Source organism: Pelmatolapia mariae, linkage group LG15 (genome assembly GCF_036321145.2).
Source record: "Pelmatolapia mariae isolate MD_Pm_ZW linkage group LG15, Pm_UMD_F_2, whole genome shotgun sequence".
NCBI classification, from domain to species: domain Eukaryota; kingdom Metazoa; phylum Chordata; class Actinopteri; order Cichliformes; family Cichlidae; genus Pelmatolapia; species Pelmatolapia mariae.
In genome coordinates, this window is record NC_086240.1 from 16,851,185 (window position 1) to 16,869,747 (window position 18,563).

The following is an 18,563-nucleotide window of genomic DNA, read 5'->3' on the forward strand; positions in this document are numbered from 1 at the left end:
TTTAATGATATTCATGGTACCACAAATTGTTTTTTCATTTAGTTGAACTTGAAATGTTTGTCAGTAGGTAAACAATTAGTATTGTCAGAAAGTCAGAAATATCAAGTTATTCTTAATACTGCAGACTTGCAATGTATAAGTTGTCCTAACAGTCATCCTAAGTAAGCTTTACTTAGTTTTTTTGAGGCAACGAGTTTCCATAATTTTTTTGAGTTCTGGGAACTAACACGGCTGTGTACATTTTGAGTAGGGTGTACTCAAAATGAGTAAGTTGCCCTAACTTGGTCATCTTACGTAAACTTGATCCAATTTTTTTGAGTTCTGGGAACAAATGAGCTTGTACAGAATACTCAAAATAAATACGTTGTCCTAACTTAGTCATTTTTAGCTAAGCTTTACTCAATTTTTTTGAGGCAACGAGTTTCCATAATTTTTTTGAGTTCTGGGAACTAATTAGATTTTACAGTGTATGACATCTGCGATAGGCTTCAACCCCACCGATGACCCTAAATTGAATAAAATGGATGGGTCCTCAAATACAACATAGAAAAAATATTACATAAAAATATCCACATCATAGGACACTGTGAAATCATCTTTGATCCAATGAATCCAGCATTGCCTTATTTTTGAAAATGGTTTTTGAAATTGATTTGTTTCTGAACAGAAGTTTTACTAAATTATGCTTTGATTGCCACATCCTTTAAAGCTTTCGCTTTCTTGGTTGCAATTATTGCACTTCCCCACTTTCTTCATGATTATGACATGAAGTATACTTACTTTTGAAACACATTACTTACAAATTCAGCCTCGCTAAGACGATTTTGAGTCCAGGAAGATAAAAAATAAATAGACACTTTGTTATGAGACTGGTCGGGCTATAGTTACATCCTAACCCACAACTTATGTAATAATATTATTAGTAGTAATAATAATAATAATAATGAATAAATAAATAATATTGAAGCAGAAAATAACATGTGTTATAAATAATTTGGGTGTTTTAGAGGAACTGCTACTCCCTGCATTCAAAATTCAGTTCTGAATTCTGAGTGTTTAATTGTATTCACAAAGTATTTGACAATAACATGAAAAGTGAATAGTGAAAGAGTGAACGGGGTGATTTCAGACACAGTCCTGGACTGTATGGTTTGTCTTTGGGCTTTTTATAACCTGCTGACAATGAACAGGACCTACAGATTGTTGAAATGATTGGCAGGGCATCGCTGTTTCATGTCACCATTTTTCCTGCCTCTGCTTTCAGTCAGAGTGGGTTTAAAGCCTACAGTCTATTGTTTATTTATTATCTGAAATTTAACTAAATCAAATTAGGCTCTGTTATGTACAGTGTGGGCTGGGAGCGCTCTGTGTCTGTATTAAAAAACTATTTTGCACAGATACTCATCCCATTCTTCATTCCAGAGCAGAGTTAACATGATTCATGATTATTGTCTAACAGCAAGCCCTGCTTTGTGCCCCCCACCCCCATTTCTAGCCCTGCAGACAGCTGTGGTTTCTGCCTGATCAATGTGTGTTCTTAGCAACTCCATCTCTTTCTAATTAAGATATTTCACTGTGTTCTCCATAAGGATTTCACAGAAAGGTCAAGCTGACTATTTTCCCATTTGGGTCTCAGCACATTTGCAAAGGTCCTGCTCGCCATGACGACTGATCTACATATTTCCACGTGACAAAATACCAGCAACTGATGGCATTACAGATTTTGGGAGGTGTGAGATGTTGGGCTGCTCCTTGTTCAAGCCGCTTCAACACCATCGGACTTATTTACTGGCATATTCGCCTAATGTTTCATCAGAGCTTTCCGATGGGACAAATGATCTCTATAAAACACAAGGAAACAAATTAACCACTGGTGTCAAGATTTTAATGGTTCCAATTAGTCAACACTTTGGGGAACGTGTATTATTAAGAATGATTGCATGCCACTTACAATCTGCAAATTCCACCTAGTTTGTAGCAGTCGCAAGCAATCTGTCCAACAGTTTCTACACTTGTTTTACAGGCCTAACATTACTGTAAGTAGCGTTGATTTAGTGCAGTGAACATCATCTGAGAGCGGGGTATTCAGTCAGGCCGACATTGCCACCCTAAGCCCAAGCACACACAAATCTCCACATGCCAACAATATCAGAGAGGCTTATCCTGTTTTCATGTTGAAAGGGATAGAAGCTAAATATTCAGCCTATTATATATTTTAGGTAAACATGTTTTCTCCAGTTTGTGTCTTTCCTCTTAAGTGTTGCCCGTTCATAATGAGGCCAAATGGGTATTTCACACTTTAACTTTCTATTTATTTTTGGTGTTCCTATAACTTTCTATCACAACTGAGGGTTGTGATTTAAATGCAGAGCTGCCAGTAACTCCTGACTGATTTGTTCCCAGATTACATCCTTTGGAACATTATTCTTTTGGCAGCAACTCGTTTCTCTGCAGTGGTCTGATTCCAGACAGAGACAGTAACCAATCAGTTACCCTTAGCAAGCTTTCCAGAATTTTGTGGAGCCAGCCAGAACAGCTTCTGTTTTCCATTGTTGTATAGATGAAAACAATCCTTTGCTCGCTTTAAAACGCTGAGTACTTTCCTCTGCAAGTGAAACAGCACTTTGCATTTCAAGTGTGTGCCAGCATGCTAGCAGGCTGCAATGCTTATGCTAAATAGAGGTAACCAAAGTATGAAATAAACTGAATTTCTGAGTGTCTAAATGGAGTAGATGAAAAGCTGGATCACCTAAAGTTTATGAAAAACCAAGAATGAGTGTAACAAACTTCATGGCAAGTCAGCCTGTTGGAGTAGTTCTGGAGAGATTATAGTCTGAGTCGCTATTGTCAACCTACTGATGGCAGTAGAGAAAAATTCAGGAGGATGACTAAAATCATTCATGGTCCTCAGAGATCTGTTTATGTAAATTTTGCCCTGCTGTTGGAGTTAGATAACAATTCAGCAGGTACCAGAGTACACTGTCTCAGCTGGGGACAGAGAATGTTGAGCAAAACTTCTCATTTATTGCATATGCTAGTATGTTATTCGTATAGCTATTAGCTTTCATTTTCAAACTAAAATTATTATTCCTTGGTTGTACACCTTCTTGATATGGTGCACTTTACTTCCATCTCTCCTTCTGTCGTTAAATTACCGCATGGAATATCGAAAAATAGCTGGTTTTCCACTGTTGTTTTATGATGTTCCAATAAAGCTGCATTGGTCATTTAGGATATAAATTCATGGTTTTGGACAAATGTGTAAAATTTTATCATTATTCTTAGAGATTCACTAATACACCAGGTAAATATCAATAGCACCTGAGGAGCTGAAGTATCTCAGAGTCTTTTTCATGAGTGAGGGGAGAGTGGAGTGGACTGAAAGACAGATTGTTCCAGCGTCTGCAGTGATGCAGACCCTTTACTGCTGTGGTGAAGAGAGAGCCGAGTGTGAAAGCTGACTGAAGTTCAGTTGAAGTTGTCAATTTACTGGTCAGTCTATGTTCCCACACCTACTTATAGCCACAAGCTGTGGGTAGAGACCAAAAGATTGCAGGTACAGCTGTGGAAATTAGCTTCCTCCACTGTCTGACATACGGGTCTCAGAGTAGAGCTGCTACTCCTCCACATTGAAAGCCAGTTGAGGTGGTTTGGGGAAGGATGCCTCCTGGGCATCTACTAGGTGCTTCAAGCCTGTCCTACCAGGAGGAGGCCCCGGGGCAGACCCAGGACATGCTGGAGAGATTACATCTCTCGCAGCCTTGGGAATGTCTTTGTGTCCTATAGGAAAAGCTGGAGTACGTCGCCAGGGAGAGGGAGGTCTGGGCGTCTCTGCTTAGACTGCTGCCCCAGCTGTGGAAAATGGATAGATGGATTTATCACTGAGAGTGGCTGATTTTTATCTGTTGTGTCACATTAAATTTACAGTGGTTAAATGTTCAAATACGAGCTGAAAGACTGGAAAACAGTTCAGTTGTTTTTACAATAAGAACAAATAAATGACAACAAAAAAATTCAGCATCAGCGATCAGCCAAATTGATCATCGTTACATCATTATTAGCCTCTTTAATCACTGATGTATGAATTTTCATGCACATTAATTATGCAAGATGTGTTTTGTGGGGCTAGAATGACCTTTGACCACAAAAACCTAACAATTTCATCCTTAACCCCCGTGAACATCTCTGCCGTAATATTGGCGAGATATCGAGTTCACGAGAATAGAACAGATGGGCAAACAACTCAAGCACATAATGCCTGTGGCCACTGCAGAGGCATGTAAGAGAAAAAAACAATGAGACACAAAAAGAAAAAAAAGAAAAGCATCACACCACAAAGAGAACCAATTAGAAAAGAAAGAAAGCAGACATATATGAATCAAAATAATTGATCATTTAAAGACATTTAAAAAAAAAACCCAGCTGGAATTGAATGAAAACATTCAGCAGGGAGAAAAACAATAATAAGAATTCAATAGAAAACAGTAAGGCCAATAGAAGAAAAGAAATGTATTGTCTTTGTAGAACTACTTACATCTGTTAAATAGATCTCTCATTCCCTGCCATTGCTTGAATCTGCCAATTTATTCTTTGGATAAACATTAGCATATTTTTTCTATACATGCTGGACCCATGTTAGCAGAATATGAGTAATCACTACTGTTGTTTACGGGAGATATTACACACCAAAGACCCATTAACCAAACGGCTCCCAGATAAATGCCTGTGCTCCACTAAGAGTCAGCTGATTTCGGAAAGTCTGGAAAGGGCAGGACTGCAGAGAATCCATCTGACCTGTCCTATTGATTGTCACAAAGCATGTTTGCCCACATCAGGTCTCAAAGCTAAACTCTAGACTAAGACCGTCACCTCATGCACCCCTTAGCAGCAGTAATTGCAGAGCTTTACACTTCAGGCAACTGAGGCTTTGTCTTTCCAGCCCCAGCCCTGCTCCCATTGCCTGTATTGGTGAACGGGCTTGCCAACTTGCTATGTCACCATGGGATCTTAGAGAGTGAGGTGTTGCTTGTCCTATATCAACCCTCTCCAGCCCCACCTACCTCTCATTTTAGGAAACAGAGGAAGTGCAGAGCAGACAGACAGTAAGCAAGCGTGCGTGCATACGATAAGGGGAATGTGAGTTCTGCTTGTTTTTGTCTTTCAGAGTTCTGGCATGTTTGCCTGCAAATGAGAGGCATGGTATGTCAGATATAAGTAAAACTGCACGGAGATAGACAGAGAAAGAGACTTAAAAGCACGCCGCCGCCGCCGCCAAAGGTGTGCGCCTGTGTGTGAATGATAGAACGCTTTTGTCGCTCATCGTCTTTCTGCTCACGGCTGCGGTTAATTATTCACCAGGGTTGTGCTGCAGAGATGAACTGAGGGGCTTTGGGATAAAGGCATTGGAGGAGGAAGATGAAATTATAAAATCCTAATGACGGAACTCCGGCTGAATGGTAATTTCTTAAATTGATTTTGAAGAGGTGCCCAGACAGAACTGGCATGGAGAGACATTGAGATGGAGCGAGGGAGAGGATTCCTTCCTCGCTCTCCTTGTTTCACTCTCTCTCTGGACATGTTCCAGCCCTCTACACCTCTGGCCTCAGCCGCCTTTTTATCCTGTACTTAAGTTTCATCGCCACACATCTGTCCTTTTGTTTCAATCTCTCCTACTTAACCTCAACTTCTCACCTTCATTTACACAATCTGTTCACATATCTCTACGATGGGATCATCTTATAAACTATTATCTCATTTTACTCTTCACTCATATATATGCAGGACCCCAAATTGCAGGTCCCAGTCGTCTTTGAGGTGAACTGGAGTCTAAATTCTTTGGACTGAGAATGCAAACCAAACTTAAATGAGCATGAATGGATTTCAGTAAGGAAATGGAAGTTGACATCTCATGGTTAATGGAGTAAATCCAAGGACAAATCTGTAGTGATCTGTAGTCATATATTAAATTATACTTTTTCAAAGTTTTAGTGGTCTGAAGAGAGAGAGAGAAAACACCCCTGTGTATTGCATTTGCAGTATTATACCATGTTTATTTACATTTTTGCATTTTTCCACATATTCGCTGTTTAGAGGAAATGTTATCGATAAAAACAGCATAAATATCCACATAAACAATATCAAAGATATTCACTGTCAAACTAAGGGCCCTTGCACCTTATCTGTGTGAACCCTTATTAGTCATTATAGCTTTGGAGGGTCTGTAGTTGACACTGACCAAATACAAAGTAAATAAAATCCCCAGGAGAAATTTCAAAAAGTATAACCCCTGAAAATGACAAAAATGGCATCAAAACGTTCTCTTCAAATCAAACTTCCTTTGGGGTTTAGGTCATGGAGGCTTTTTTGTCTGTTTTCTGCTATGTGTGTACGAAATTTCAAACACAGCTCCCGTTTACGTACATTCCCTGTACTTTCAAGAGCGTATACGTCCTTGTAAAGGCTGCAAGTAATCCTACTAACAAACTGGATGGACATAATAGAGCCTTTACACTGTCAGCACTCGGGCCTAAATAAAGAATATTTCAACCAGGATAAAATTCTTTTGCATTTTTTATCAATAAATAAAAACCAGATGAACTTTCTAATAAAAAAAAACATTGGAATGGACAAATGGACTATGCACAGTTTAAAGTCTTATTCAGTGGTCTGCAGCATCTGGAATCCCACAGTTCAGCTCCTGATTAGAATAAGCTTCCTACTGCTATACTGGCATTAATGAGAGCCTAGTTACATTCATTAATGTGTCTGCCTGTCTGAAGTTACTGGTTCTTGGAAAAACAAAGTGGTCCATGAGCTTAACTCATTACATTGAAAAGAAATGCCAAGAAACAGCTAAGGGAAACTATTACATGCAAACAGCATCCTAACATTTCTAAAAAGGTATGCTAATGTTAATCCAACACTGCTTAATGTAGCATAAGTGAAGTGGATTTAATGTGCTTTCAGTTGGACATCTTTTGTGTTCCTGTCAGAAGAAATTAGCCACCTCCAGAATTAATGACGGCACTCCATATAAAGTCTATATCATGGGTGCGAAAGCCTGAACCAGCCCGTAACAGGTTTCAATCCTGCCGACTGGATGGCTTTGTACAAGAAAGAAAGAGGGCATAATTTTCCCCCCCTTTTTTTCCCAGTCTTAATGCAGCGTTGTGTTGCATTAAGTATGGATCACCTCGTGAGAGTGAGAAACTGTTAATTTCATAGGAGCCACAGGTCTGAATCATCATCAGTTTTACAGCCTTCCTACTGTCAAAGACATTACCCACGGCCTGCCATCAGCTCGCAAGTAAGATGGTTTAAGCCAAAGAACCGTGACGGCATGTTTTTGATTTACCACGCTAGCATTTCTTTGTAATGACACTAGACTGGCTGAATGTGGAAAAACATTTTTAGAGTATAGCTGTACTTTTTCATAAGAAAAGAAAACATTTGGAAGTTATTTAAATAAGTCATTATGCATTGGCTTCACCGGTTGGGCCCACTTGAAATCAAATTGAGCTATTTGTGGTCCATGAGGTAAATGACTTTGACATCGCGGCTCTATATGACGACTAAAAAAATACTGCCTCTTTTTTGCCATCTCTTCTCAAGCTAAACCAAACAGTAAACAGGATTTCAGTGAACAAGTAGGCCAAATGAATCATCTTGTGAAAGGTGTTGCCGCTCTGTAGTAGAGAGGAAGTGTTGTTGCGGAAATGCTGATTCTAGGCTGAGCAGGGCAAAGAGAAAGAGAGCCGTTCAGCTCAAGAGTGTGAATTATATCGTCAACGGGATACACTGTGGAAAGTGCATCAGTTGAATCAGTGCGGAGAACTGAAAAAGAGTATTTTCCACTACCCTCGACAAACAAGAATAATACCTGTAGCCTTCGTAACATCAACAAGGACAAGGGTTTCCAAATTTTTGATAACTGAGTACCAGTTAAGGGAGACAACGTATGATTAAGCTTCACACAGGAAAAATTCCCTCTTCAAACAATTTTTAGTTGGTGTTTGTTCAGAGGATGGTCCTTTATTTGGGCTTTTTTCTTTTGACTTTTAGGGGTTTTGTTGTTGTTGTTGTTGTTGTTGTTGTTGTTGTTGTTGTTTTAAGAAACCAGCTAAATTCCTACATCCTCTGCCTCCTGTATTTTTCAGTTTCTAAAAAGGCTGTCAGATGGACAGAACAAAAGAGTTGCAATTAAAAAGAAATGGTGCCACGGTCTCGTTCTGCAGTGCTATGTCACTGTGGAACTGCAGATGGATAAAATGTACAGTAGTGCATTTCAGCCAGACATTAAAGCACCATATGAGGGAACGATCATCTCTTATCACACCTGACAATCATCGACTCATCGAATAACAAACTGAAAGAAATGATGATGTATGATGTAAGCATGCTGTAGTCCAGCCTATTCTGAAAAAAAAGAATCTTGATTGTTATGATCTTTTGAACTATAGACCAATCTCTAAGCTTCTGTCCAAGATCCTGGAGCGACTAGTTCTTTCTCAGCTTCAGACGTATTTAGACGCGAACAACACTGCAGAGAAATTTCAGTCTGCCTTTAAGCCACGGCACAGCACTGAAACGGCCTTGCTTAGAGTTCTCAATGACCTTCTTGTAAGCACTGATTCTGGACGCTCTGTGGTCCTGGTTTTACTTTCCTCTGCTTTTGATATGGTGGATCATAACATTCTTCTACTAAGACTTGAGCATACTCTGGGTATAAGAGGCACTGCCCTCAACTGGTTTAAATCTTATCTCGCTGACAGGTCATTCTCGGTTAATTTGGGCAACTTCTCACCTTCCTCGGTACCTGTACGCTGTGGTGTGCCTCAAGGATCTGTATTAGGCCCTATTCTCTTCTCACTATATCTGCTCCCTCTTGGAGCAATTTTTGAGAAGTATAATATTGCCTTTCATTGCTATGCTGATGATATACAGATTTATTTTGAGATTACTAACGATCTTGCCATGTCTTTTCACTATTTTCGTGAATGCATGCGTGAGGTTAAAGATTGGTTCAAGAGTAATTCTCTTGTCCTGAACGAAAAGAAAACGGAGATCGTGGTGTTCGATAGTAAAATCCCCCGCGACCAATTGTGTGCTGCTCTGATGCCTTTTGCTAGCTCCCCTTCTGATTATGCCAGTAATTTGGGCATATTACTGGATAGCTCGTTTAAATTTGACAAGCAAGTGTCTGCCGTAGTGAGGTCTAGTTTTAATCAGCTGCGCCTCATTTCTAAGGCTAAGCGCTCTATTCCACATAATGACCAGGAAAAACGTATTCACGCATTCGTGACTTCCAGGTTGGACTACTGCAACTCTCTTTACATTGGCCTTTCCTCCTCTCTTCTCCTTAGATTGCAGACTGTCCAGAATGTGGCGGCACGCCTTTTGACAGGTAGCATGAAATTTTCTTCCATCACTCCTGATCTTGCTCTTGTTCTTGTTCTTAAATACCGTATTCAATTTAAAATACTACTTTTCACATACAAAATTATCAATAATTTGGCGCCGAGCTACCTCAATGAGCTTCTTAGGTTACACACTCCTGTCAGTGCACTTAGATCTGCTACCCAACTTCTTCTGGAGCAACCTCATTCTCGGCTGAAGTCTCACGGCGACCGTGTATTTGCTGTAGCTGCCCCAGTCTTATGGAACAATCTTCCTGTTGCTATCTGGGCGTCTGACTCTATGCCATTGTTTAAATCACGACTGAAGACTTATTTATTTAATCTTGCTTTTCCACCTAGCTAATATTTGGTGTGCATTGATACATTTTTATCCGTTATGCTTTGTTAACTACTTTTGTGTATTATGACTGTCAAGGTTTTATAATTGATATGTGCCTTTTCCCTTCCATCTCCTTTTTCCTATTTTATTTATTTTTGTCAAGCACCTTGGTATACCCTTGGTTTTTTAGTGTGCTTTATAAATAAAGTTTATTATTATTATTATGTACGGTGGCCCTGAGAGGCCAAACGGACTGCAACTTAAGAAAACACCAGCAATAAGAAAACGCTGCAAAAGCACACAAAACACAACGGAAATAGGAAAAAAGAAAACAGAAATAGGAAAAAACAGATTTCCAAAAGCACAAGGGAAGTGTTTCTGGGGAGACAATAACCCGACGGACCAGTTGCAGGAACCAAAATATGCTAAGAATTGCGCTGGGAGACACTTAAAAGAAGTGGAGGATCTATCAGTTTTGTGAGGAAAGAAAAGATGAGAGGTAAGTGTGTTAGCCTAAATATTAGCCTAAAAATCCGTCATCAGTATTATATGAATCATGATAAAACAGGCCTACCATGTTTTGGGTTCCTGCAACTGGTCCGTCAGGTTATTGTCTCTCCAGAAACACTTCCCTTGTGTTTTTTCCTATTTCTGTTTTCTTTTTTCCTATTTCCGTTGTCGTTTTTCCTATTTCCGTTGTGTTTTGTGTGCTTTTGCAGCATTTTTCTTATTGCTGGTGTTTTCTTAAGTTGCAGTCCGTTTGGCCTCTCAGGGCCATAAAAATAGAGATTGTCGAAGTTCTGCGTCAATAACAGGTCAACATACAGAAAACACTTGCAGAATAAACTAAACCCTGAACATTAGATAGAGTCTAGTGAAAATAACCCATAACCATTATAAGAAAAATGACCAAATGTCTTATTCTGTGCCACTGTGCACGATTGCGCACATAAATAAACTGATTACCCCAGGACGTCTGATAAGGAATACAAGACATCTCACTAAAGACAGATGAAATACTGAAATAACGAGACACAACAATTGCTCTTTTAATCCTGCAGGATACACTGTTTGATGATATATCCAACAGGCCTCGCTTTGAAGAAGCCTCCCCTTTCTATCGTTGCCTCACTTCAATACCCCTGAACCATACATGGCGAACACTATGTCCAACAGAATGGAAAAACTGTAGCTATGTGAGATCCCTCGTTATTATTTCTAATGCTACTCTTGTCTTCTCAAATCTCTAATAGTCTTCTCTGCATAATAAAATCAACATGTTATTAACTCAACTACATACTGCATGTGGCCCTGCATGAGATTCTTTGAAGGTTTTTTGGGCTGTGTGATAAATGTTCCTCTTTAATCGTGGCATCATAGTTCACACAGTTCAAACATGGAACATTTCCAGGGGAAAGAGGACTTGAAAAATGGGACTTTACAAATTTATCTCTGAAATTACTCGATTTCTTTGAAGTGAATAATGGAGAATTAACAAACTCTTTGACAAAAGTAGGGCCAGTAGACAGGATGTGCCAGTGTTTTATATAACAACATTTTTAAGAGACTGGAGGATGGGTGAATAAATAGAGGTCAAAATCACAACTAGAATTTTTATGAGTAGGGGGATTGAGTGCTGAGAGTTTATTTCTGTCCATTTGCATGACCTTAGATAGACTCATGTTTAAAATCCTTTGATCATATTTATTTTTCTGAGAAACAGCAACACAAATCATCAGATTTTTCTAAAACCCTTCCTCAGAGAACAAAGTATTTTTATCTACTGTAGTTGAGTGCAAGATAAAACCTTTTCTTAAACTATGTGGATGATAACTTGAGGACAAAATAATTAGTATTAGAGTATTAGAAATGCCGAGCAAAGCCACACGCTGATTTCTTTCTCATGTGATGTAATATTAGAAATAACAGGCTCTGCATATGTTAGACTGTTTAAACCTTTTGAGTTGGGCCGCGTCTGCCTTTTTGTTTAGGTTACCACCTTCAGCCCTCATGTTACAAGCTCAGCTGAGCAAAGAGCATCTCATGCAAAGCTCATATTTAGTCATTAATCTTCTCGTGTCACTCACTGAATGAATCCAAAGCAATGTTTGAACATATGAGAAGCAGCATTCCTCTTGTCAAATACAGTTGTGCTTCTCACAGAGAAATTCAGTGTTGAACTGAATAGTGGCAATATAATGGCCTTTTGAGCCAAATCTTTACATTTTTATAATTGTTTTAATATATACATCTCTTATGGATGGAGCAGTGAGTCCAAAGGTCACTATCTATAGGAGATTATCTATGAATTTTGATATGATTGCCCAGGATAGTGTCATTATTAGCATGTTAAACCAAGTTTAACTAGTTTTTGCCTGTTTAATCCCATATAAACAGTAAATTGTGGTTGCAATTGTATCATTTTATTTTAGACTTGGCAGTATCCTCAAGGGTAAATAAATGCTCCTGTGCCTGACAGCCATGAGAAGAAACTAGAAAAATGTGGGAGGGGAAGGTAAATACACTCAGTGCTGCTTTCAGTCAATAGCTGCTGTTGAGTTACCATTGAGCAAAGCACTTAACTTCCAACTGAGCCAGCGCATTCGCTCAGTAGATCTGTATAGATGGATCTTCGGATGCTAGGCTTACTTGAATTAAAAAGACATTTTCCATCCTTACCTCCACTTTTACAGTTTTCCACCACCCTGTGCAAGCACAGCACATTCACACATGAGCACACACGCGGTGACATACAAACACACATCGTTCTGATCCTTCCTCTAGTTCTGTCAGCCCCCTGAGGCGTTTCACCCTCTCGTTCCTGTCTCCACTCTTCCTCATCCTCAGTGACACCGCACCGTCCTGACCAGGCCTGTTACCCTGTTATCCGTGCAGCGGGCCGCAGAGGAGAGCGAAAGGCACTGTGATTGACAGAGATAAGGCCTCTAATTAAGGCAGTGATTGGGGGCTCTGGAGGGGGCTTAGCTTCCTGGCAGGCAGAGGAGAGGAGACGTATCCAGGGCGCCCAGCCCCTCTGCAATTACACACACATCTGCTATCAGCGATCAGCTCGCTGTCCCTAGAAAAGGGAGACTTTCTGGAGCACATCGCCTGTCAATGTCATTCATTGTCCCTTTTCCTTCCCTTGTACAACCTGCTTCCACCACACCCGATGGATTGTGGAGATACTGATCATGCCACGCAGACACGAACACAAACAGTATAGGGGAGTGCACTGAACATTCACAGAAAGTTTGAAGTCCTCATACAGGGACAAAAGCAGTAGCTAGGCAAATACCTATTCATGCATATACTGTACAGTTTATTGTGCACACATGTGTTCAGTCATCATGGATGAATACATTCAATCAGAGCTAAGATTCCTAAACACCTCTTGTTTTAGGTCTTTTAAATCCTCCATATATAAATTCATGCAGACCTCATCAGAGGATGTGTTTGAGTAAATGGGATAAATGCACGTACACTACAAATAAAAGTGAACACACCCAGTTGTACTGTGGTCACAGACACAAATTTACCATACCATTAGCATGCACAACCCTGTCTCAGCGCTCTTACTGCAAGCTTTGGATTTACACTTTGAAAGCATGATCAGCCTGTGGAGATTTTACAGCCTGGGTGAAATGTCAGATCATCTAAGCACCAAGTTTTATGACTCTAATCTGGACAGCTGACACAGACACAGGGCCCACTAGCATGTTCGAAACGGAATAATAGTACATTATGACACACAAGAGCATACATCACGGGAGTTCTTTGCTGCTGGAGAGGGTTGTCGGATCGGGCCAATTTATGAGCCGATATGTCTACAGCCTAATTCCAAATATGAGGGAGCCGTCATTTGAATAATCTACACCGAGAGAGCGGAAGGCTAAGAGATATTTAACATGATGAATACGCCTGAGCTGTACAACTTGTGCTATCTGCTGAAGTCTTAAATCTAGACTCCTCGCCAGGGGGAGTGGGGTGAGAATATGGATGGAGCAAGCTTAAGTCAGTCTACGGCTTTCACAAAGAGAAAGGAGGAGAAAGGCCACACACTTGAATTGAAGAAACTTCAGGAGAGAGACACAGGGGGCCAGTTACGCATAGTCACCAACTAAAGAGATTTCTCAACAGAGACGTCTGCTGAAAAGGCAAATTAGTCTAGGACCAGACATAATCCTTGTCTGTGAAACTGGCCACGAGTGTTTTCTCTACAGGGAACCAGGTCTTTATTATAGCCTTGCTCTTCAATATTGCACCCCAGACTGCCAGGAGACAGGTCGCCTCTGCAACAAAGGAATTTTGCTTTGACATGCTCTGTTAAACACCCTGGTTGGCTCCTCTCATCTGTGCATGACTGTTTTAAGTCATTAAAAAAAGTTACTGCAGGTTGTGTAGGTTCAGTTGTGATCCCAAGCAACTGTTCTTGGTGTCTTGGAATGTACTGTTAACATGAAGAAAGCAAACTTAGCACTAAATTAAAGACGCATTGCAAGGTGTGCACCACGAATGCTCAATATACAGTGGCTTGCAAAAGTATTCGCCCCCCTTGAACTTTTCCACATTTTGTCACATTACAGCCACAAACATGAATCAATTTTATTGGAATTCCACGTGAAAGACCAATACAAAGTGGTGTACACGTGAGAAGTGGAACGAAAATCATACATGATTCCAAACGTTTTTTACAAATAAATAACTGAAAAGTGGGGTGTGCGTAATTATTCAGCCCCCTTTGGTCTGAGTGCAGTCAGTTGCCCATAGACATTGCCTGATGAGTGCTAATGACTAAATAGAGTGCACCTGTGTGTAATCTAATGTCAGTACAAATACAGCTGCTCTGTGACGGCCTCAGAGGTTGTCTAAGAGAATATTGGGAGCAACAACACCATGAAGTCCAAAGAACACACCAGACAGGTCAGGGATAAAGCTATTGAGAAATTTAAAGCAGGCTTAGGCTACAAAAAGATTTCCCAAGCCTTGAACATCCCACGGAGCACTGTTCAAGCGATCATTCAGAAATGGAAGGAGTATGGCACAACTGTAAACCTACCAAGACAAGGCCGTCCACCTAAACTCACAGGCTGAACAAGGAGAGCGCTGATCAGAAATGCAGCCAAGAGGCCCATGGTGACTCTGGACGAGCTGCAGGGATCTACAGCTCAGGTGGGGGAATCTGTCCATAGGACAACTATTAGTCGTGCACTGCACAAAGTTGGCCTTTATGGAAGAGTGGCAAGAAGAAAGCCATTGTTAACAGAAAACCATAAGAAGTCCCGTTTGCAGTTTGCCACAAGCCATGTGGGGGACACAGCAAACATGTGGAAGAAGGTGCTCTGGTCAGATGAGACCAAAATGGAACTTTTTGGCCAAAATGCAAAACGCTATGTGTGGCGGAAAACTAACACTGCACATCACTCTGAACACACCATCCCCACTGTCAAATATGGTGGCAGCATCATGCTCTGGGAGTGCTTCTCTTCAGCAGGGACAGGGAAGCTGGTCAGAGTTGATGGGAAGATGGATGGAGCCAAATACAGGGCAATCTTGGAAGAAAACCTCTTGGAGTCTGCAAAAGACTTGAGACTGGGGGGAGGTTCATCTTCCAGCAGGACAACGACCCTAAACATAAAGCCAGGGCAACAATGGAATGGTTTAAAACAAAACATATCCATGTGTTAGAATGGCCCAGTCAAAGTCCAGATCTAAATCCAATCGAGAATCTGTGGCAAGATCTGAAAACTGCTGTTCACAAACGCTGTCCATCTAATCCGACTGAGCTGGAGCTGTTTTGCAAAGAAGAATGGGCAAGAATTTCAGTCTCTAGATGTGCAAAGCTGGTAGAGACATACCCTAAAAGACTGGCAGCTGTAATTGCAGCAAAAGGTGGTTCTACAAAGTATTGACTCAGGGGGCTGAATAATTACGCACACCCCACTTTTCAGTTATTTATTTGTAAAAAATGTTTGGAATCATGTATGATTTTCGTTCCACTTCTCACGTGTACACCACTTTGTATTGGTCTTTCACGTGGAATTCCAATAAAATTGATTCATGTTTGTGGCTGTAATGTGACAAAATGTGGAAAAGTTCAAGGGGGCCGAATACTTTTGCAAGCCACTGTAATTGGGAGCACAAGAAAGTCCGTTGGCTCTGTGAGAAGAGAGTAAGGGAGAGATGGAGCCCCTCAGCGCAGGTCAAACAGGTTCTGTGAAATAAGAAAGAAATCAGGACAAGGGAGATGAAGAGGCAGAGAGGGAGCATAGTGGGAAGGAGGGGAGGAATCTGTGAGCTCGCTCAAGGAGAGAAATGGGAGAATTGGAGCATTTTCCCCTCGTGGATACTCGACGTTTATGACCAGACAGACAGAGACAAAAAAAGAGAGAAAAATATATATGTGCATTCTTTATACCTGCGTTTAGCCCTCGCGTGGCTAAATCCTTCTTCTAATGTTAACTCGTTAAATTTTTGTCCTGCCCATCAAGTCCAGCTGTCAGTCAAGACCAATTGACCTGGATTAAATAATAAACTCAACATAGATCTGACACGATCATTTAGAAATACACAGCTCCTTGACACCTTTCAACCTTTCCTTGAATGTCTAATTTAGCATCATAGATCATATTTAAACGAAGGCACAGTTTGGTAAGCTTTTCTGGTTTTAAAGCTTTGAGTTAAGCATCATGGTTCTCATAATGCTATATTTTTAGAGCCAGAAGTGACTACAATTAGCAATAATTATAGTGATCAGCTAATGCTAGCAATGTTGATTAGTAAGCATCCATCAGTTGTAGTGGTGCATCTGCTAATTAGTGTTAAATAGCATACGAATACAATGGTAGCATTTCAGTCACCATAACTGGAGCGCAGATGGCTTGGATGGCTGCAGAGCTAACTGCAAAGCGTGTCATATTACTTGTTAGATAAGTGCATTGAAAATTCTCCAAAAGCACCAACTCCACAATCATGGCAGAGAGCTCCAGGTCCACATCTCAAAGTTCAGCCAGTTATGAGTTGTTGGTTGTGAATAAGCTGCTGCCGTGGACAGTAGCATTGGCACAACTTTTGCTTTAAATATTCTTTATTTATTCCCGTTCTTATCCATCAGCGACCGACAAATCTGATAGCTTTAGATATAGCAATAAAATCTAATCCTAATGTGAGCTGTAGGTTGATTGGAAACACAAAAAAGAGGAAATAACCTTTTTATTTTATGAATACTGATTTGGCTCCTAAAGCAAAATCTTTAGGAACAAAATTATGCTACTGCTGTATTGTAAGGTCCGCAAGTCTTATTTATTTATTCAGTAGGTTTTTAGACTATATCCTCCATAATGTATGCATGTAAACTGGACATAAATATATTTAAAATATGTTTTCTGGCCATACCGACATGCCTTCGTTGTCTTTAGCTTTTCTGTCTAAGGTGATCCAATTATTCCACAATATAGTGGCACACAAAACCACTTTGCTTCAGCATTTGCAGCATTACAGTCTGAAAGTGCCTTACTGCTGCATGCAAACTGAATATATCAGCTCTATGAAAGTCTCATTATTATAGCTGGGGAGCTCATGCATGTTCTGTTGTTAGCAGGCACTTTGGTGCTGCCTTCTTCTAGCTTCTGCTCTTTTTCTCTTGTCAAGATGCATTTTATGTCTCTAGCATTTTTGTGTTGTGATAATTTAAAGCATTTCTTGTGATATGCCGAGGCGCCGGAGTCTGACAGAATCTGTGAATGTGAGGCAGAGTGAAGGCTGAGTATTTATGAATGGCCTTTAACAGCAGGGGAGAGATGAACTGCTGGATTTTCCCTGCTCTTGTTTCTTCGCCTGCTCTCTCCTTCTCTCCTTCTCCCACCGCGAGTCAGTGCGTGCCGTCCTATTGTGCACAACATTCAGGCTTAGTGTGAAAATCAGCAGATGGGTAATTTTGTTTGTATGATTAGTGAGGACGCGTGGGTGTGTGTGTTTCTGTCTGTGTATGAAGAAAGAGAGCGGGTGAGAGAGAGCTAAGGAGCAGGGAATAATTTATGACCGCTGTACCCTATAATTAGCAAAAACTAAATTGCGTGTCAATGTAGGAGGCAGTTAAATAGGGCTCGGCTTCTGTCAGAGGACATTACAAACCTCAAAAAGAACTGCAGTAGCAAACGACACTGTTTCCACTGACTACCGCTCTAAGCTCAAAAAAAAAAAAAAAAAGATGTCTGTAATAGAAGCCTATGGCCTGAATGGTTTCAGACCCAGTTTGGCGAGACCAAACTGCCAATAACTTTCTGATGAATTGCTAATTCTGATTACTTTTTTGCCTTTAATCTGTTAATAAAGGCAGAAGGCACAGCCCAAAGGCAGAATCAATTGGAAAACATGGAGAATATTCTGGAGAAAAAAAACACCAATTGACGTTTTTTAATTCTTCCTCTATACACTCTGTTGCCTATGAAGGTGCAGGCTTGCCTGAGGTTTTTGTGTGTGTGTGTGTGTGTGTGTGTGTGTGTGTGTGTGTGTGTGTGTGTGTGTGTGTGTGTGTGTGTGTGTGTGTTATGCACCAGCATAGCATTTCCACAGATTGAGGCTGTTCACGTCTGAAAGGGCTGACAGCAGTTGGCTGATTGATCAGATTGACTTTTTAGCTTGCAACAGCACCACCTCCCACCCACCCGGCTTCATCTGAGACCTTGAGTTAGGATGGGACAATATTTTTTCGCACTGTTCAAATTGATTCACAAGGCAGTGTTCACAATAGAGGTCAAGCAGCATAAGATGTAATATCTAAATCAAAACCTAAATTGATTTGTGTAATTCTTTTGTCTTGCTGCTCA

General features: G+C 40.5%; 1 protein-coding gene across 3 annotated transcripts in view; it reads left to right on the top strand.

Annotated features, from left to right (window-relative positions):
• tmem121ab (transmembrane protein 121Ab) overlaps window positions 1–18,563 on the top strand; it is a 54,269-nt gene that overhangs the window by 14,975 nt on the left and 20,731 nt on the right. The window contains exon 2 of one of the 3 annotated variants that reach the window (XM_063495119.1): window positions 9,363–9,403. The exons of the other annotated variants lie outside the window; for them this stretch is intronic. The gene's annotated coding sequence lies outside the window, so the exon portion shown is untranslated. The remainder of the gene's footprint in view (window positions 1–9,362; window positions 9,404–18,563) is intronic. 3 annotated transcript variants of the gene reach the window in all.